The 21651-nt window shown below is 37.2% G+C and overlaps 1 protein-coding gene and 1 pseudogene across 7 annotated transcripts in view; both read left to right on the forward strand.

The window, feature by feature from the left end:
- Positions 1-21651, forward strand: part of MCTP1 (multiple C2 and transmembrane domain containing 1) — a 594209-nt gene that overhangs the window by 150082 nt on the left and 422476 nt on the right. The window lies entirely within an intron of this gene.
- Positions 7955-13039, forward strand: LOC126956966 (cytochrome c oxidase subunit 7C, mitochondrial-like; annotated as a pseudogene).

Below are 21651 nucleotides of genomic sequence, written 5' to 3' on the forward strand. Positions count from 1 at the left end.
TGCATATGGGAATTCTATCAGAATACTTCTCTGTTGTTTTATGCATTTTCCAGGTTTTCTCCATTTAGCACTTAATATTTCTGTATTGGAAAAAAATAGTTGTTTGTAAAAGATAACCCTATGAAATACAAAGAAGTGTCACTTTGCTGATTTTTCATGGCTTTGCCTCCTGTTGTGCTGAGTGTCCTAACTATACCAGGGGCACTTCATTTTAAAAATTAATTAAATCAGCAAGTGCTGGCAAAACAAAACACCGTCAAATGTGATTATCCAAATTCCTCTTGAGAAGCAAGAGATATTATAGCATGTTACTGGGCCTCCCGTCAATTCCGGTGACTGTGTAATGAGAGATTTTTGCTGTTGTTAATTCTCTACGGAATCATCATAAATCTTCATCCTTTCAGGATGGGTTTGACTTGAGAGAAGAACTAAAAGGACAAATTTCAATAAAGAAAATAGATAATCACATTGAAAAATGATGGTTATCGTGAAGAGTAAACTATATAAGGTAATAAGACTGATTTCTTGTGTGGCTCATAAACTGAGGCTTTAAAGAGTCTAAGTGTTTTTGAGTAATAGCATCATTGGAATAAGCATAGAGTCCCCAAGGTGACAATTTCAAAGGACAACACACTTAAGTAATTAGAATTTTGGAATGCATGTTTTAAAAAATCAGTTTGCTTCATTTAATGAGATATATTTATTCATTAATTCAACCAGCCTTTATTCAATGACTTCTCTGGGACCAGTTCTATTTTAGGTGCTTGGGATAGATCAAGGAATGAAACAGAGATCCCTGTCCTAGAGGAATTTACATTTTAGTATCGTGTAGAGAGATAAAGAGTAAATGAAATAAGTAAAGAAATCATAAATTATGTTAGAAGTATAACAACAATGGGTTGGGCGTGGTGGCTCACGCCTCTAATCCCAGCACTGTTGGAGGCTGAGGCAGGTGGATCATGAGGTCAGGAGATCAAGACCACGGTGAAACCCTGTCTCTACTAAAAATACAAAAAATTAACCATGCACGGTGGTGGGCGCCTATAGTCCTAGCTACTTGGGAGGCTGAGGCAGGAGAATGGCGTGAACCCCGGAGGCAGAGCTTGCAGTGAGCCGAGACTGGGCCACTGCACTCCAGCCTGGGCGACAGAGCAAGACTCCGTCTCAAAAAAAAAAAAAAAAAAAAAAAAAGAAGTATAACTACAATGACAAAAAAGAAAAAAAAAATAGATCAGAGTAAAGATGTTAAGGAATGTACCAGACTTGGTACACCTAACATCATAAATGCACCTAACATCATAAAACCAAAACCTGGCCCCTCTTTTTCATTCCATGATCGCAGCCTTGTAAACTAAATAGTTTTAACTCTTGAGTTATATTTTTAGCTCTCACAATCTTTTGATCCAGTGAGGAAAGGAAAAGTCCTCAGCAACAAAATCTAGCCACATGAACAGAATCAGGTCTATTAAAATCAAGCCCAGTCTCCTTGCTTTGCATTTTCAGGGGCTCAGCCTGGCTTTATTAACAATTGTGTTTCTCCCATGCTCAGCCTTGATGTTTCTCTCTTGCTCCTGCTTGCAGTGCCTCAGAGTTGAGAGTTATGCACAAGTAGTGCAAGAAAGGCAAGGTTTCCTTCCTTGTTGTCAAAGGCAACTCTGACAACATTGAGATCTGGAAAAGCACTCTATTTGTTCCTCTGTTACCATCAAAGAGCCTGAGAGTATCTCAGTGGGGCAAAGGGAAATGATTGACAGCAACATTGGCCACCAGCAGTTCTCAGAATGGATTGAATATTGTGAACCACCTAATTTTTAAGCATGGGTTAGATTAACTTTGTTAAAACAAAACAAAACCAAAACATGTCCTGGAGTTTTCCTCAAACAAACGTAAAGACAGTAAAATAATTTATTGATTGAATAATTCTTACCCTGAAATTCTAATTCCTTGCACCTAGCCAATTGTGTCCCCATTCCTAAAAATTCATATGTTGAAGTCCTAACCCCCAACACTTCAGAATGTGACTGTATTTGAAAATAAGACCTTTAAAAGGGTAATTAAACTGAAATGAAATCATTAGGGTGGGTGATAATCCCATATGACTGGGATCCTTCTAAGAGGAAGAAATTTGGCCACAGACACACAGAGGGACACAGGGAGAAGACAGCCATCAACAAGCCAAGGAAAGAGGCCTCAGAAGAAACCAACCCTGCCAACACTTTGATCTTGGACTTCTAGCTTCCAGGATTGTGAGAAAATGCATCTCTGTTTAAGCTACCCATGCTGTGACATTTTGTTACAGCAGCCTTAGCAAACCAATACACTGAAAAATAAGCTGGGTCTGGGATCCATATCTTACTGGTTGTTAGCTACCAAAATAATTTAAAACTTTACCCCAGCATACATACAAACCAGTTGTTGCTGCTACCTGTCTCTCTCACTCCCCATTTTGTGCCTCTTCTCAGTGGAAATGAAGCACTAGTGCTTTGCTTATGAACTTACCCATCAGAACCCCATCCCACTTCATTTACCCCAAAGATTCCAGGAGGTGGGAGATCAGAGACACATTTTTCTTACTGTATTAATCAGGCTTCTTCAACATAATCAATAGGATTTACATAGATATATAATAGGAGTTTATTATGGGAATTGGTTCCTCATTATGGAAGCTGAGAAGTCCTGTGATCTGTTGTCTGCAGGCCAGAGAGCCAGGAAAGTCAGTGGTATAATTCAGTCCTAGTTCTAATGTCCGAGAAGCTGGGGAGCACGGGTGTGGTACTGGTGTAAATCTGGAGTTCAAAGGTCTGAAAAGCAGAAGTACTGACATCCAAGGACAGGAGAAGATGGATGTTCCAATTCAAGGAGAGAGACAGAAAATCTCCCCATCCTCTGGCTGGGCCGGGTGGCTCACACCTGTGATCTTAGTACATTGGGAGGCTGAGGCAGGTGGATCACCTGAGGTCAGGAGTTTGAGACCAGCCTGGCCAACATGGCGAAACCCTGCCTCTACTAAAAATACGTAAATTAGCCAGGTGTGGTGGCAGGTGCCTGTAATCCCAGCTACTCGGGAAGCTGAGGCAGAGAGAATTGCTTGAACCCAGGAGGTGGAGGTTGCAGTGAGCCTAGATCATGCCACTGTACTCCAGCCTGGGTGACAGAGCCAGACTGTCTCAAAAAAAAAAAAAAAAAAAAAAAAAAAAAAAAAAAAAAAAAAAAAAAACAAAGAAAAGAAAAGGAAAGAAAGAAAATGTGCCCATCCTCTGCCTTTTTGTTGTCTCTGAGCCCTCAAGGATTGAATAAATCTGTCTACATTGATCTTCTGTACTCAGTTTACTGATTTAAATGCTAATCTCTTCTAGAAATATACTCACAGACATACTCAGGAGTAATGTTTTACCATCTGTTTGGGCCTCCCTTAGCCCTGTCAAGTTGACACAGAAAATTAACCAACACACTCACAAAAATACTGTGGAGCCCTGCTCTGCTACATGCCTTTATTTCACAGGTTACGTAACTACTCTTGACAGAGGCTAAATGAAGACCAAGTGTGATGAACCATCTAGGAGAACACACTTCAGTCAGATCGTTTTTTGAGTTACATTTATCCGGTGCACTTGATAAAATTGATAAAACTTGCTTCAGATAAAGAAGCACTGGAAAATAAAAATCCAATAACTTGATTTTTGCCCCCACTGCTATCCCTCTCCTGTGAGATGTTCTTGAGCTAGTATTTACTTTAACCTTGCATGAAGTTTAGTAAAGAGTCTTTCTTTGATCTTTTGAAGAAACTGGATACTTTGGTTTCCTTACTATTTCATAAGTATTGATATAATTTCATTTTCCCAATAAAACCTGAGACATTGTATATTTAGGCATCTTTTGCTCCCTTAGTTCTCTTCATTCCCAAACTTTTCCAGTTATTTTTCTCCTTTGTCTCTTTTGGGGCATTTCTTATTCCTCTTGCTGCTGAAATGTTGGTATTCCCCGGGTTGCCACTGTAGGGCCACTTTACATTGTTGTTGTTTTTGTTATTGTTGAAAGGGCTCTCATACACACGTTTTTGTAAACAGCTTTGTTGAGATATAATTCACATACTGTTCAATTCATTCGTTGGAAGGATATAATTCATTGCCTTTTGGTATATTCACAGAGTTGAGCATCGATCACACAGTCCACATTAGAATGTTTTCATTCACCCGAGAAGAAATCCTGTGCCCCTTAGTTATCACCCCCAATCTCTCCATCCTTCCTCCCCTCCCTCAGTCATAAGCAACCACTAATCCACTTTCTGTCTCCATAGATTTGCCTATTCTGAATATTTCATACAAATGAAATCATACAATACGTGGCCCTTTGTGACTGGCTTGTTTCACTTAGCACCATATTTTTAAGGTTCATTTATGTTGTAGCATGTATCAGTACTTCATTTCTTTTATGACTAAATATTCCCATGTACATGTGTACCACATTCTGCTTACCCATTCATCAGTTGATGGACATTTGAGATGATCCACTTTTTGACTATTACACATAATGCTAAAGTGAATGTTCACGTACAGTTTTGTGTGTACATATTTTTTTATTTCTCTTGCGCATATACTTTAGAGTAAAATTGCTGGGCCATATGGTAATTCTACATCTAGTCATTGACAGATACTTTGAAGAACTGCTAGATTATTTTCCAAAGTTCTCATCTCTTCTTGTGGTTTGGGCCACCATAACTAGCTTTGATCATGGTCATGGACCTTGCCATGGAGCTGTAGAGAAGTGCAGGGTATTCACTACTGATTACACTTCCTCCTGTTTAGCCTTCTAACCTTTACCATTTGGCTCCTCAAGCCAACCCCTGCATAGAAGCCAGAGTGAACTGTCGAAAATACTTATCTAGGCATGTCGTTTTCCTGTTTTAAGCACTCCCATGGCTTTCTAGTATAACTTGTTGGAGCCTAAGCCCTCTGTAACAAGGTGCGGAAGAGCACCTACCATCCGGTCACTGCCCAGCTCTCCAGCCTTGTCTTTCTCTCCTCCCTGCCTCCCATTCAGATTGCACCAGCACTTTATAGCTCCAGTCCCCCTCAGACATTATGCCTCAATCTTTGCAGTTAAATCATATACATCTGCTTGTAGGCCCAGTCTGGGTTATTTTCAATTTGAGGTTTTTGGAGGTCACTTTTGACTGTAAAGGTAAAAAGTTGAAGGATAAGTAGTGGTTGGAGTCATCTGCTGACCACTCACTCTCATTTGATGTTTTAGGAGCTTCCTTCCCTGGTTCTTTTACCTGGACACTGACCCCTACATTCACAAGCCCGCAGTCTGGGGTCAGTACACCTCCTCTGTGCTCCTTAATGACTCAGTGGGTTGTTAGAATGTTGAAGTACTTCCTCACTCCTTGGCAAATAGATGCTCTTCCAAGTTGCCCAAGACTGCATCACCACCTCCACTGCCCTGAACCTACCCAGGGCTCCCCAGATTTCCTCATTCTCCAGCAGCAGAAGGACTAAATAGCCCCCAGAATCTGCCCTGGCACTGTTGCAGGTCTGCTCTGTGTCGGTGTCCCTGTGCCTTAGTTGTAGAATGTCAACCCTGAGTATCCCACTGAAGAGCACTTTCTGCTTGTGATTCAATGGATACCCCCAAAATACTGGTGGAATGAACAGATGAATGAGTAAAAGTCTTTTTTCTTTTCATTTGATGGCTAGATATCAATGGGTAAAACCACTTTTTAGATCTAATACTGGTTTATCTGGTCACAGACCCTTCAAGAATATTTTATTCACCATCCAAATGGCATTAATATTTATTGAAGGCTAGATGAGGAATTTGCCTGCTATATTTCTGAAATCATCAAAAAGGATGATGTTCTTACTTGCATTGCTCTCTCATGAAAAATCACTCCTAAAAAGGTAGCTCAACCTGCTGCTTTGACTTCCTTCAGTAACATGGAGAGCTCAAGGGAATCGTTAAAGAAAAATCATACATAATGAAACATGATTATTTTAAAATTTGTGGTTTCCATTGATTTCTAAAGTAGAGAAAATAGATTTGCTTTTATATTACATATTTTTTCTCACTAGAGGCATTTTCAAAAATTAAATGAAGTGGGCACATTGAATTTATTAAAAGGATTTGCCATTTATTGAGAAAAAAAGCCCTTAGATGCTTCACATACTGTATATTAACCAAAAGTGTAAACAGTCACCTCTATATATGAAAATGTACCTTGCAGATGTAGTATAGCATAATCCCAGAACTTACCTGCTTCAACTTGTCAAAGTGCGATAAAATAATGACACACAAATATCAAAATTTCAAAGTTCTAGAGTATCAAGTCTGTCATTAAGTATAAGAAGATGCATATGTGTGCACGCAGAGGGTGTTTATATGTCTAAAAAACTGATTTTGGAAATTATATTTGGGAATGTTTGTGGACCTATGGTTTTCATTGAGGTAGAGTTTTCCTTTAAACAGACCATTGGGTACATGAAAGTTAAAAATAAATGCATGCATGGTTTTCTGAATGTTCTTTGTGGCTTTTATTTATGACTTGCCTTCATTTCTTTAATATGAGCCAAGTTAAACACAAGTAGCTCTCAGATACAACTATTGTACCTTCATCATTATTGATACTAATCAATAAGTGGGAGGAACACAGAAATTGTCTGCAGCTGGGGTCTTCAGCCTACCTCTGATGTCATTAAACATAGAGGTAACTGATTTCTCTGTTGACCCTCTCATTCAACTGTGCAGGCCTGGTGGTAAGAGATTCTGTTCGTTTCATCTGAGTATCTTCTCACTCCCTTTTCTCCCCCGCTAGCTCTAGCGTGTGGTAGAAATTTAAAGCCAAACAAAAAACCAATTTATTGCATAGGTCAGCTCTGTTCTTTACTGAAATTATGTTAAAAAAACAAAAAGGCACAAAAGAAAGTTTGATATGATGTTATCTTTCTTCATAGCTCTGTGTTAGATTTTTATAAGGATTTTTTGTAGAATAACTCTGCATACGATGCTTGCAGTTTTGGAGTAATTGAAGAGAAGTAATTTGGAGAGAAGTTGAAGAAGATTTTCTCGGATAATTAAACATTTGATATGTACAAATTAAGTCAATGAAAAACGAGTGAATTGAATTGGCTTTTTCAGACCTGATAAGTTGTATTTCAAAACATATAGTTTATGTATATGATTTCATTCATTTATTCCCTGATTGTGCATTTACTGTGTTCCAAATGCCATTTCAAACACTTGGGATACACCAGTCAATAAGGCACAATATCTGTACTCATAAGGTTATCATTTCCTTAAAAAGAATACAACAAATAAATAAAATGAAAAAGAATCAGGTAGTAAAGAGTGTTAGGAGTAAAATAAGACACTTATTTCATAGTGTCTTTGTGTGGGGATGGAGAATACTTAGATTGGCCAGAGAAAGTCTTGCTAAATTGGCAACATTTGAGCTGACGTCTCAGCAACAAGGAGACTGCCAGGGGAAGGTTGGGGCTAGCAGATTCCAGGTAGAAGAGTCATCAGGAGAAAAGGCATGGAGATTCAGGTGGCAGCTAAGGTCAATTAGCTAACAGCAGACATTAGATGGTGATCATATTGTTGCTCTGTCCTCATTATAATAGATAGTATGTTTAGGCCGGGCACGGTGGCTCAAGCCTGTAATCCCAGCACTTTGGGAGGCCGAGACGGGTGGATCACGAGGTCAGGAGATCGAGACCATCCTGGCTAACCCGGTGAAACCTCGTCTCTACTTAAAAAAATACAAAAAACTAGCCGGGCGAGGTGGCGGGCGCCTGTAGTCCCAGCTACTCGGGAGGCTGAGGCAGGAGAATGGCGTGAACCCGGGAGGCGGAGCTTGCAGTGAGCTGAGATCCGGCCATTGCACTCCAGCCCGGGCGACAGAGCGAGACTCCGTCTCAAAAAAAAAAAAAAAAAAAAAAAAAAAAGAAAGATAATAGATAGTATGTTTAAAATTGTTCCACCAAAACTCAAACCAGACAGATGATCCACTTGGAAGTTAACAAATATATACTTGAATCATTTAAGCACCTTAAAAATGTAACTAACATCGGAGATGCCACCATTTCATCCGTCCTCGGTCTCTGCGCCTTTCGCAGAGCTTCCAGCAGCGCTATGTTGGGCCACGGCATCCGGAGGTTCACAACCTCTGTGGTCGTAGGAGCCACTATGAGGAGGCCCCTGGAAAGAATTGCCATTTTCAGTGGAAAACAAGTGGGCGTTACTAGTTGTGTTTGTACTTTGGATCTGCATTTGCTGCACCCTTCCTTATAGTAAGACACCAACTGCTTAAATCATAAGGATGTTTCAGTTCGTCCATTTAACAGATATGAAGAGCATTTTAAGAGATACAGCCTCTGGAAATGGATCAAACTCTAACTCATGGCATATTAGATATGTTTGTCAATAAACTTATGACATGAAAAAAAACTGTAACTAACATCAATTAAACAAATGATTAGGTTGGAAGATACAACAGTCAAGAGTTGCACAATGGACTTTCTAATAATTGATGGGTATTACTCCTTTCCCTTCTGCACAAAACATAACACATCCAAATTTTCAGTGTGTGTAGTATCAGTATTGAAAAAATCCTTGACCCTTAAAATGTTTTGCCGTTTAAGAATAAAAGTTCATTGCACTTTATTCTTGATCTCTGATCACTACTGAAGGATATTCAAAGAGAGATGTTATGATTTAGCTATAACCTGTTCTTGGTGAAGTGATAGCTTTGATGTCCAGATAAAAGTACTTTTCAATTCTAACAAAACAAAATAAAAAGGTGTGCAGAAGATGAAAGTCCTCAGGTAATATAAGAAGAGAAGGAAAATATTGAGATAAATATCTTTGAGGTCTCCAACCACTTTTTATATTCCTAGTGAATAATTTGGACTAAGTGGTTTAGCCATGACAGAACCTTACAGAGTGGGATCATATATTTGAGGGAAATAATATAGAGTATAAGTTCTACAAACATAGGAATTATGCTTTTGCTTTCCTGTAAAGGCTAGGATAGGACTTTACCCCCAGTATATGCTTCATAAATGCCAGTGATGAAAAGGAGAAGGACTACTGTACTTCAGGGTCATTTTAATGAGATAACAGATCAGAATGGAGTTCTGGAATCTTACTCATATTCAAACAAGCAAGTACTACATTTCAGAACCTAACATCTAACAGACATCTGTATTAGTCAAGGTTCTCCAGAGAAACAAAACCAGTAAGAGATTTATGTGTTTAATCCATATACTTTTTGAGCCAGATTTTCTCATTTATAAAGTGCCTTTTTCCATTTTATAAAGATAGTCTGACAGATAGCATGTGCTTTCCCACACAAATCTGTCAGCTCGCTCATCTTTATCCACCACACCCACCTATGGTTCAAATCTGAAAACTTTCCAAAGTAGAGTATGCCAGTCAGCTAGAGGCAGTTAGATGAAAATTGAGAAGTAAAAATTCATCTTAAATCTTTGTTTATCTGAGATCTAAGCTTCACCACAGTAGATAACTGCTGGATGGATAAAGGTCTTAGTCAGCTGGGGCCTTTGTGGCATCTCTCAGGCTCCAGGTGGGGTATACAAATAGTATATTACTCTTAAATGTGTATGTGTTACCCTTAAGAACCACTTCTTTAGGCATTTAGACATCCAAGAATGTCTAAGAAAACCCTTATTTTTACATTGATACATGGGCTTGTTTGAAAAAATCAGAGCTTGTTACAATCCAAATACTTTCTTGGAAACCCAAAGTGTATATCTTGTGCTGAATGATAAATTCTACCTCTCCTGTAGAAGCCCAATAATATCTTCAGTGAAAGGGAGTGACAAACATTTCACATGGAAAGAGGTGGATGTTTTTCTTGGAAAACTCAGGGTGCATGTCATTTCTTAAAAGAAAAATATTTTCTTTTCTGAAGTACACATTATGGATCCTCAGCGACATTTATTTAAGGAGAGGCCTACAATGAGTCTAAGCTCATAAATCTTATTTGCTGTTCTTTTCCTAATCCAGTGGATAAGAAAAATCAGACTCTTTACATATTATATTCTGTTCCCCCATTGTTTTTAGTTGTGCTAGCCAGATTTTATTTTTAATTTTTGTGGGTACATAGTAGATACATATTTATGAGTTACAAGAGATGTTTTGATATAGGCATGTAATGTGTATTAATCAGATCAGGGTAAATGGGGTATTCATCACCTCAAGCATTTATCCTTTGTGTTAAAAACAATTTAATTATACTCCTTGAGTTATTTAAAAATGTACAGTTAAAAATGTACTATAGTCACCCTGTTGTGCTATCAAATACTAGGTTTTATGCTAACTGTATTTTTGAACCCATTAACCATCTGCACTTTCTTCTCATCTCCCCACTAACTTTCCCAGCCTCTGGCAACCATCCTTCTACTTATTTTAATTTTTAGTGCCCACAAATAAATGAGGACATGTGAAGTTCCTCTTTCTGTGCCTGGCTTATTTCACTTAACCCAGTGACCTCCGGTTCCATTTATGTTGTTGCAAATCACAAGAACTCATTATTTTATAGCTGAATAGTACTCTATGTGTATATGTATCACATTTTCTTTATTCATCTGTTGATGGATACTTAGATTGATTCCAAATCTTGGCTATTGTGAATAGTGCTGTAATCCACATGGAAAGGCAGATATCTCTTCAATATACTGAATTCCGTTCTTTTGGGCGTATACCTAGGAGTGGAATTGTTGGATACTATGGTAGCTCTATTTTCAGTTTATCGAGGAACCTCCAGACTATTCTCCATAGTGGTTGTACTAATTTACATTCCCGCCCAGAGTGTGCGAGGGTTTCCTTTTCTCTATATCCTTGCCAGTATTTGTTATTGCCTGTCTTTTGGATATAAGCCATTTTAATTGGGATGAGATGATATCTCATTGTTTTGATTTGCATTTCTCTGATGATCAATGATGTTGAGCACCATTTCATATACCTGTTTTCCATCTTTATGTCTTCTTTTGAGACATGTTTATTCAGATCTTTTGCCTATTTTCAATTCAGATCATAAGTTTTTTTCCTATAGAGTCGTTTGAGCTCCTTATATATTCTGATTATTAACCACTCGTCAGATGGATAGTTTGCAAATCTTTTTTCCCATTTTGTGGGTTGTCTTTTCACTTTGTTGATTGCTTACTTTGCTGTTCAGAAGCTTTTCAGTTTGATGTGATCCAGTTTGTCCATTTATGGTTTGATTGCCTGAACTTGTAGGGTATTACTCAAGAAATCTTTGCCCAGTCCAGTGTCCTGGAGACTTTTCTCAATGTTTTCTTTTAGTAATTTCATAGCTTGAGGTCTTAGATTTAATTTTTAATTCATTTTGATTTGATTTTTATGTATGGTGAGAGATAGGAGTACAGTTTCTTTTTCTTTCTTTTTTTGCATATGGATATCCAGTTTGACCCACACCATTTATTGAAGACGCTGTCCTTTCTCCAGAATATCTTCTTGGCACCTTTGTCAAAAATGAATTCACTATAGATGTATGGATTAATCTCTGCGTTCTCTATTCTCTTTCACTGATCCATGTGTCTCTTTTTATGCCAGTACCATGTTACTGTAGTTCTGTAAGATAAAGTCAGGTAACATGATTCTTCCACTTTTGTTATTTTTGTTTAGGATAACTTTGACTATTCTGGGTCTTTTATGGTTCTATTTAAATTTTAGGATTTTTTTTTTTCTATTTCTATGAAGAATGTCATTGATATTTTGATAAGGATTACATTAAATGTATAGGTTGCTTTGGTTAGTATGGACATTTTAGCAATATTAATTCTTCCAATCCATGACCATGGGATATCTTTCATTTTTGTGTGTCTTCTTTTCTCTCTTGCATTCTATGCTTTATAGTTTTCACTGTACAGATCTTTCACTGCTTCAAGTTAATTCCTAGGTATTTCATTTTATTTGTGGTTATTGTAAATGGAATTACATTCTTGATTTGTTCTTCAGATGTTTGCTTTTGGCATACAGAAATGCTACTGGTTTTTGTTTGTTAATTTTGTCTCCTGCAACTTTATCGAATTTGTTTATCAGTTCTAATAGTTTTTGGGGGAAGTCTTTAGGTTTTTCCAGATTTAAGATCATATCATCTGCAAACAGGGATAATTTGACTTCTTCCTTTCCAATTTGGATGCCCTTGTTTCTTTCTCTGGTCTGACTGCTCCAGCTAGGACTTCTAGTACTGTGTTAAATAACAGTAGTGAAAATGAGCATCCTTGTCATGTTCCCAATCTTAGAGAAGAGGCTTTCAGTTTTTCCCCATTCAGTATTATACTATTTATAGACCTGTTGTATATGGCTTTTATTATGTTGAGGTATGTGTCTTCTATATCCATTTTTTTGAGAGTTTTTGTGATGAAGGGATGTTGAATTTTATCAAATGTTTTTTCAACATCAGTTGAAATGATTATATGGTTTTTGTTCTTCATTCTGTTGGTATGATGCATCCCATTGATTGATTTGCATATATAGTACCCTCCTTGCATCCATGGGATAAATCCCGCTTGGTCATGATGAATGATCATCATAATGTACTGTTGAATTCAGTTTGCTGGTATTTTGTTGAGAATTTCTGGATCAATATTCATAAGTGATATTGGCCTGTCATTTTCTTCTTTTTTATGTGTCTTTGTCTGATTTTGGTATCAGGGTAACACTGGCCTTGCAGAATGACTTTGGAAGTATTCCCTCCTCCTTTATTTTTCTGAATCATTTGAGTAGGATTGATATTCGTTCTTCTTTAAATGTTTAATGAAATTCAGCAGTGAAGCCACTGAGTCCTGGACTTTTCTTAGCTGGGAGACATTTTATTATGGCTTTCATCTCCTTACTTGTTGTTGGATTATTCAGATTTTGGATTTCTTCATGGTTCAGTCTTAATAGGTTTTATGCATGTAGGAATTTATCCATTTCTTCTGGATTTTCCAATTTATTGCAGATAGTTGCTTATAGTAGCCACTAATGATTCTTTGGATTTCTGCAGTATTAGTTATAACATTATAATTATAATTATAAAATTATAATTATAAAATATAATTATAAAATATAATTATAAAATATAATTATAAATTATAATTGTTGATTTTATTTATTTGAGTCTTCTCTATTTTTTTCTCAGTCTGGCTAAAAGTTTGTCCATTTTCTTTATCTTTTCAGAAAACCAACTTTGCACTTTTTGATCTTTTCTTTTGTTTTGTTTCAAATTTATTTATTTATGCTCTGAACTTTATTATTTCTTTTCTTCTACTAATTTTGGGTTTGGTTTGCTCTTGCTTTTCTAACTTTTAAAGATGCATTGTTAGCTGGCTTATTTAAAGTTTTTATTTTTTTGATGTAGCCACATATAATTATAAGCTTTCTTCTTAGTACTACTTTTGCTGTATCCCACAGGTTTTGGTAGGTTGCATTTCTATGATCATTTGTTTCAATATATTTTTCCATTTTCTTTCTAATGTCTTCAGTGACTCACTGATTATTCAGGAGTATATTTTTAAATTTCCGTATGTTTGCATAGTTCCCCAAATCTCTCTTGTTATTGATTTCTAGTTTGATTCCATTGTGGTCAGGGAAGCTGCTTGATGTTATTTCAATTTTCTTGACTGTTTTAAGACTTGTTTTGTGACCTAACATATGATCTGTCTTTGCAAATGATCCATGTGCTGTGGAAAATAATGTTGGATAAAATGTTCAGCTGTTGGATAAAATGTTCTCTAAATACATAGTAGGTCCATGCGTTCTGTAGTGCAGATTAAGTTCAATGTGTCTTTGTTGATTTTCTGTCTGGAAGATCTGTCCAATGACAAAAGTGGGATGTTGAAATCTCCAGCTATTATTTTATTGGAGTCTATGTCTGTCTTTCGTTCTAATAGCATTTGCTTTATATATCAGGATGCTGCACTGTTTGGTGCATGCATATTTACAATTGTTATATCTTATGCTGAATTGACCCTTTTATCATTATCTAGTGATTTTCTTTGTCTCTCCTTATGGTTTTTGTCTTGAAATCTACTTTGTCTGATATAGGTATAGCCACTTTAGCTCTTTCTTGTTCCCATTGGTATGGAATATCTTTCTCCATCCCTTTACTTTCAGTCTGTGTATAGGTGAAATGTGTTTCTTGTAGGCAACAGATCATTAGGTCTTGTTTTTTAAAAGCCATTCAGCCACTCTATGTCTTTTGATTGGAGAGTTTTGTCCATTTATATTCAATGTTATTATTAATAAGTAAGGACTTACTCCTGTCATTTTGTTACTTGTTTTCTGTTTGTTTTATGGTCTTCTCTTTCTTGTTTTCTTTCTGTATTCCTTTCAGTGAAGGTGATTTTTTTCTGGTCATTTGATTTAATTTTATACTTTTCGTTTTTGTGTATCCATTCTATGTTTTTTGATTTGAGGTTACCATAAGCCTTGCAAATGCTGTCTTATGACCCTTTATTTTAAGCTGATAAGAACTTAATACTGCTTGCATAAACAAACAAACAAATAAGCAAAAAGAAAACTAATAAAAACTCTACACTTTAACCTCTCTTTTTTAAAATTTATTTTGTTATTTTAAGTTCTGGGGCATACGTGCAGGATGTACAGGTTTGTTACATAGGTAAATGTGTGCCATGGTGGTTTGGTGCATCTATCAATGCATCACCTAGTTATTAAGGCCCACATGCATTAACTATTTTTCCTAATGCTCTCCCTCCCTCCACCCCACCCCTCAACAGGCCCCTGTATGTATTGTTCCCCTTTCTTCTCCCTGTGTCCTTGTGTTCTCATTGTTCAGCTCCCATTTATAGGTGAGAACATGTGGTGTTTGGTTTTCTATTCCTGCGTTAGCTTGCTAAGGATAATGGATTCCAGCTCCATCCATGTCTGTGCAAAAAACATGATCTCATTCCTTTTTATGGCTGCATAGTATTGCATGGTGTATAGGTACCACATTTTCTTTATCCAGTCTATCACTGATGGGCATTTGGGTTTATTCCATGTCTTTTCTATTGTGAATAGTGCTGCAATGAACATGTGTGTACATGTATCTTTATAATAGAATGATTTATATTCATTTGGGTATATACTCAGTAATGGGATTGCTGGGTCAAATGGTATTTCTGGTTCTAGATCTTTGAGGAATTGCCAGATGGTCTTCTACAATGGTTGAACTAATTTACATTCCCACCAACAGTGTGAAAGCATTCCTATTTCTCTGCAACTTTGCCAACATGTTGTTTCTTGACTTTTTAATAATCACCATTCTGACTGGCATGAAATGGTATCTCATTGTGGTTTTGATTTGCATTTCTTTAATGATCAGTGATGTTGAGCCTTTTTTTCCCCCATATGTTTGTTGGCCGCGTGAATGTCTTCTTTTGAAAAATGGCTGTTCATGTTTTTTGCCCACCTTTTAATGAGGTTGTTTTTTCTTCTAAATTTGATTAAGTTTATTGTAGAATCTGAATATTAGACATTTGTCAGGTGGACAGATTGGAAAAATTTTCTCCATACTTTATCTAGAAAACACCATCATCTAAGCCCAAAAGATTCTTAAGATGATAAGTAACTTCAACAGTCTCAGTATACAAAATCAATGTGCAGAAATCACAAGCATTTGTATACAGCAACAACAGGCAAACAGACAGCCAAGTTATGAATGAACTCCCATTCACAATTGTCACAATGAGAATAAAATTCCTAGGAATACAGCTAACAAGGGAAGTGAATGACCTCTTCAAGGAGAACTATAAACCAGTGCTCAAAAAAACATGAGAGGACACAAACAAATGGAAAAACATTCCATGCCCATGGATAGGAAGAATCAATATTATGAAAAAGGCCATACCTGCCCAAGGTAATTTGTAGATTTAATGCTATTCCCATTAAACTACCATTGGCATTCTTCACAGAATTAAAAACTATTTTAAAACTTATATGAAACCAAAAAAGAGCTCGAATAGCCAAGGTAATCCTAAGCAAAAAGAACAAAACTGGAGGCATCATGCTACCCAATTTTAAACTATTCCACAAGACTACGGTAACCAGAACAGTATGGTACTGGTTCCTCCAACTCTTAACCTTTTGTTGTTTCTCTGTATATCTTATTATATTGTCTATCTGTTGAAAAGTTGTCATAGCTATTATTTTTGATTGGTTCATCATTTCATCTTTCTACTTCAGATAATTAGTTTACACACCACTGTTATAGTGTTATAATATTCTGTGTTTTTTGGTGCAATTACTGTTACCAATGAGTTTTATACCTTCAGATGATTTCTTATTGCTTTTTATTGTCTTTTTCTTTCTGACTGAAGTACTCCCTTTAGCATTTTTTTTTTTTTTTTTTTTTTTTTTTTTTTTTTGGTAGGATAGATCTGGTGTGATGAAATCTCTCAGCTTTTGTCTGGGAAAGTGTTTATTTCTCCTTCATGTTCAAAGGACATTTTTCTAGAGCAGAAGTTTTTTACTCTAAACATATTCCTCTAGAGTAAAAGTTTTTTACTCTAGACATATTCTAGAGTAAAAGTTGTTTTTTTTTTTTCCTTCAGCACTTTAAATACGTCATGCCACCATCTTCTGGTCTGTGAGGTTTGCACTGAAAAGTCTGATGCCAGATGTATTACAGTTCCATTTTATTTTATTTGTTTCTTTACTCTTGCTACTTTTAGAATCTTTACCCATGATCTTTGGGAGTTTGCTTATTAAATACCTTCAGGTAGTAGTCTTAAGGTTAAATGTGCTTGTTATTCTAAAATCTTGTACTCAGATATTATCTTTCTCTTAACTTTGGGGATTTCTCTGTTATTATCTCTTTGAATAAACTTTCTACCTCTATCTCTTTCTCTACCTCATCTTTAAGGCCAATAACTCTTAGATTTGCCTTTTTGATGCCATTTTCTAGAAAATGTAGGCATGCTTTATTGTTTTTTATTCTTTTATCTTTTGTCTCCTCTGACTATTTTCAAATAGCCTGTCGGCAAACTCATTTATTCTTTCCTCTGCTTGATCGATTCTGGTATTAAAAGACTCTGATGCATTCTTCAGTATGCCAATTGCATTTTTCAACTCCAGAAATTCTACTTGATTCTTTTTAATTATTTTAATCTCTTTGTTCAGTTTATCTGATAGAATTCTGAATTCCTTCTTTGTATTATCTTGAAAAGCTTTGAGTTTCCTCAAGACAGCTATTTTTAATTCTCTATCTGAAAGATCATGTATCTCTGTTTCTCCAGGATTGGTCCCTGGTGCTATATTTAGTTCATTTGGTGAGATTATGTTTTCCCGAATGGTCTTGATGCCTGTGGATGTTTTCCTGTGTCTGGGCATTGAACAGTTAAGTATTTACTATAGTCTTCACGGTCTAGGCTTGTTTATACTCATGCTTCTTGGGAGGGCTTTTCAGTTATTTGAAAGGACTTGGGTGTTGTGATCTAAGCCATAGTTGCATAAGTGGGCACCCCAAGTCCAGTAATTCTGTGGTTCCTGAAGACTTGTAGAAGTACCTCCTTGATGGTCTTGGATAAGATCCAGAAGTATTCTCGGGATTACCAGGCAAAGACTCTTGTTCTTTTTCCTTACTTTCTCCAAACAGTTTCTCCGTTCTGGGCCATCTGGAGCTGGGAGTGGGGTGACACAAGCACCCCTGTGGCCACCACCACTATGTCTGTGCTGGGTCAGTCCTGAAGCCAGCACAGCACTTGATCTTGCCTAAAGCCCACTGTAATTACTACCTGGCTGCCACCTATGTTCATGCAAGGCCCTGGGGCTCTACAATCAGGAGATGGCAAAGCCAGCTAGGCTTGTGTTCTAGCAAGTACCCCCAGGCCCTGGACAGGTCCAGGAGCCAGGGACTAAAGTCAAAAACCTTAGATGTCTACATGGTGTTCTATTGTACTGTGGTTGAGCTCACACCTCATACTCAAACCACAACACGCAGTCCCTTCTGCTCTTCCCTCCCCTTTTCACAAGCAGAGGAGCCTCACCTGCTGGCCACCACTACCACAGGCCCACATGGAGTATTGCCAGGTTACTGCCATGCTCTTTTAAGGCCTGAGGGCTCTTAAGTCAGCTTGTAGCTAATGCTACCTGGCCTGGTACTCACCCTTCAGGGCAGTGGTCTTCCCTCTGTGTCAAGGGCAGGACCAAGGATGCCATCCAAGAGCCAAGGCCTGTAGTTGGTGACCCCAATAGCCTGCTTGGTGCTCTGTTTCTATGTGGCTGAACGAATACCTAAAGTGCAAGACAAAGTTCTCTTTAGACAAAGTGCTCTTTACTTTTCTTTCTGCTTTTCTCAGGCAGAAATTCTCCTTATAACACCATAGCTGAGAATGTGCTTACTCTCATCTGAAGACAGCTAATAACAGAGTCTTACTCAAGGCCCATAATGTACTTTCTGGGTATCATTATTGGTTATTCAGGACCCAAGGGCTCTTTATTTAGCAGTTGATGATCTTGCCAGGACTGGGTCCTTCCCTTCGAGGCTGTAGGTTCTCTTCTGGCCCAGGATATGTCTAGAAATGTCATCCACAAGTAGGGCCTGGAAAGTGGGCCTCACAACTCTCACTGGTGCCCTGTCCTGCTGTGACTGAGCTGGTATCCAGGTGAAAGACAAAGTCCTTTTTACTCTTCCCTCTTCTCTACTCAGGTAGAAGGAGGAAGTCTCTTTCGGAGTCATGATCTATGCAGCCTGGGGTTGCTGGTGAGGTGGAACAAGCACTCCCTTAGCCACCCTGGCTGGTGTCTCAGGAGATCCTGTGCCCTTTAAGTCTACTGACTTAGAGCCTGATTCAGCACTCGGACTCAACTAGGAGTTATAGTTCTTGTGGCCTAGAATGCCTTTCAAGTTTATTTAGAGTCCCAGAGTACTTTAGCCTGTGATGGTAAGGCTTGCAGGAACTCAAATTCCAACCACTGGGAGGGCAATTCCTTTCTGACTAGGGCTGGTTTAAATACTCCCTGTGTGGGTGTGCATCAGCTGAGCTCAGTCTGGTTTTGCTTTCTACTGTGACCAGGCAGCACTGAGTTCAATATGCGTTGTCTCACAATTCCTGTGTGCTCCCACTTCCAAGTGCCCAGATTCTCTACCCACACTATGCAGCCACTGATTGGGGATGGGGGAGGGGTGGTGTCAGCAATTCAAGACTGCTTTTCCTACCTCTCCCATGCCTCTTTTAGTAACATGAAGTTAAAACATGGTACTATAAGTGCTCACCTGGTTTTTGGTTCTTATGAAGGTGCTTTTTTGTTTAGAGATAGTTGTTATCTTGGTGTTCTTCCTGGGTGGGTGGACGATCGGTGGAGCCTTCTATTTGTCTTGCTTCATCCCCTCCTCCCCTAATTTTTTAGTTATAGAAGCTGCTTTAATGTTTTTTTCAAAGCATTTGCATAACTAATGCATGTGCATGGTACTCAGTTCAAAAGGTACTAAATGACACAGTAAAAATTCCATTTCTTACGCTGTATTCCATTTCCTAGTTATCTCTCTGGAGGGAGCCAGGGTTACCAGCTGCTAGGCATATAAAATACTGTATTATTTCAACCATTAGGTTTACATAATAGTCAGTGTAAATTACTAAAAGTCTGAATATGCTTTATACTTTAAAAATTATATAACTATATAAGCAATTGATATTGAGACCAATAAGTGGATATCATAAAAGAAATCTTCTGCTTTAGAATTTCTTTCATTTTCCTTGTGTTACATTTCCGTAATATATTTGTTGCATCTTCCATGTTCTCTGTCAAGTAATTAATTTCATTGACTCTCAGATGAACTTTTTATTTCACATAATTGTGTTCTTAGATTAGACAAAATCTGATATTTTGTCCTCAGATTATTTCTTAAATGATGTTAGAAGTATAGTGAATTAAATAAATGAGGAAGAAGTTGCTAGATCTCTACCTAGACTTCAAATGGAAGTTGAAAACATTTTAAAGTTTGTTCCCAATCATTTATTTCTTTTAGATTTTAGGCTACAGTGTGATAGAAATAGCTAACATTAAAAAAATATAATATTCTGGCTTTCAAATGTCACTGCATGATGTAGATGAAGAAATACCGTGGAAAGGTTTAGTATTTAATAAAGTGATTAAATCCATGTACTTCTAAAATACTAGTGTTTGGGCATTTGTTCTAGATACAGTTCTGCTGAAGTTGACTTGCGAGCTGTCCTCTGGCATCACTCAGAGAAGAATTTAGTTATTGGGAAAGTATCCAGGAGCACTTCCATTGTAGCTACTTTGTTATACAAGGTACAGAAATGGTATCCTCTTCTGTATTATCATCTAGACATGAACTTCTTTTCTGTAAGACATTACACATATGAGTCCAGTGGATAGTTGTATAGAGTGTGTACATGTCTTTTAAAATATTTGTTGTGTTCTTTCTATATTCATGGCACTGCATTATATACTGGAGTACAGGAAATAGCAAGATAAGTTAGATGTGTATGTTTGCTCAGATTTTGGGTCTGTTAACATACATCGACAAGACATGAATAGAAAAACCAGCTAGAGAGTAATCAGTGCTATGAAACATACACAGATAAAGGGAGAGACATTACGTACATCAGAGAAAAATAAGGAAAGCTTCATGAAGAAAATATTCCTACAAAACTGATGAAAACTTAACTGCAGAGGAAACTGATCAGTTATTTTGTCTCAATATTTGGAAAAAATGTATTTCACTGACTTGTCATGTTCAATTCAGTTGAAATAGATCCTTCCCCAATATAATAATTGTATGTTTTGCATGCGTAGTTTCCAGTGGAAAGTTCTGTCTATACCAAAAATCTTTTTGGTTAATCTGACCTTGATATTTGATGAGCATCATGCAAATTTAAAAGGTGAAATTCCTTTTGGGTTTGAGAATGTGAGCTATGTAAACAACACTTGAGGTCAACCATAAGCTAATCTGGAAATAGATTGTTGGCTTAAAAATGAGAGTCTGAACTTGGTCATTCCATCCACCAGAAGCTGTGATAAAAGCTTTGTGAAACTGCACTTATTCATTTCAAGTCTTTGTTCTTTAGTATACCACCACAGGGAACACACTTTGATGATGTCATTTCCCCCAATTTAGTCCTGAATCAACAACTAGCTCATTTATGCTTCTACTTGTTTTCTTTGGAGAAAGCACTATCATCAGTAGTTACGATAAACTACAAACAGATGCAAAATAGACAATGAACATTTCCAATAGAATTTAACTCATCATTTAAAGATTTATTAGTCATGGGAGATTTATAACTTTTGCATTACTAACTTAAAAAGGAGGGACAATTTTATTGTTAGTCAGAACCTTAGACATCCGAACATGTTTTAGGATCTTGTGTACTGCAGATTGTGAAGTGTCTCCACATGAATCCTTCACATTATTAGTACCAGGAATTGATGCTTTCTTTTTCCCCCTTACAAAATAATAAGTCCTCTCACATGGAGCCTACTACTGGGAAAGAGGGGTCGTTTTGCTGACATGATAACAAGTCCCAGGGAATTATCCTTGAATTTCATAGACTTACAGAGATGTAATGTACAGTAGAAATTTGAAGTCAGGTACAATTGCAGTAAGCTTTATCACCCACAATATCGGTAGACTCAAAAGTCCTTTAGTATGCTTAG

The sequence above is a fragment of the Macaca thibetana genome, chromosome 6 (assembly GCF_024542745.1).
Source record: "Macaca thibetana thibetana isolate TM-01 chromosome 6, ASM2454274v1, whole genome shotgun sequence".
NCBI lineage: Eukaryota > Metazoa > Chordata > Mammalia > Primates > Cercopithecidae > Macaca > Macaca thibetana.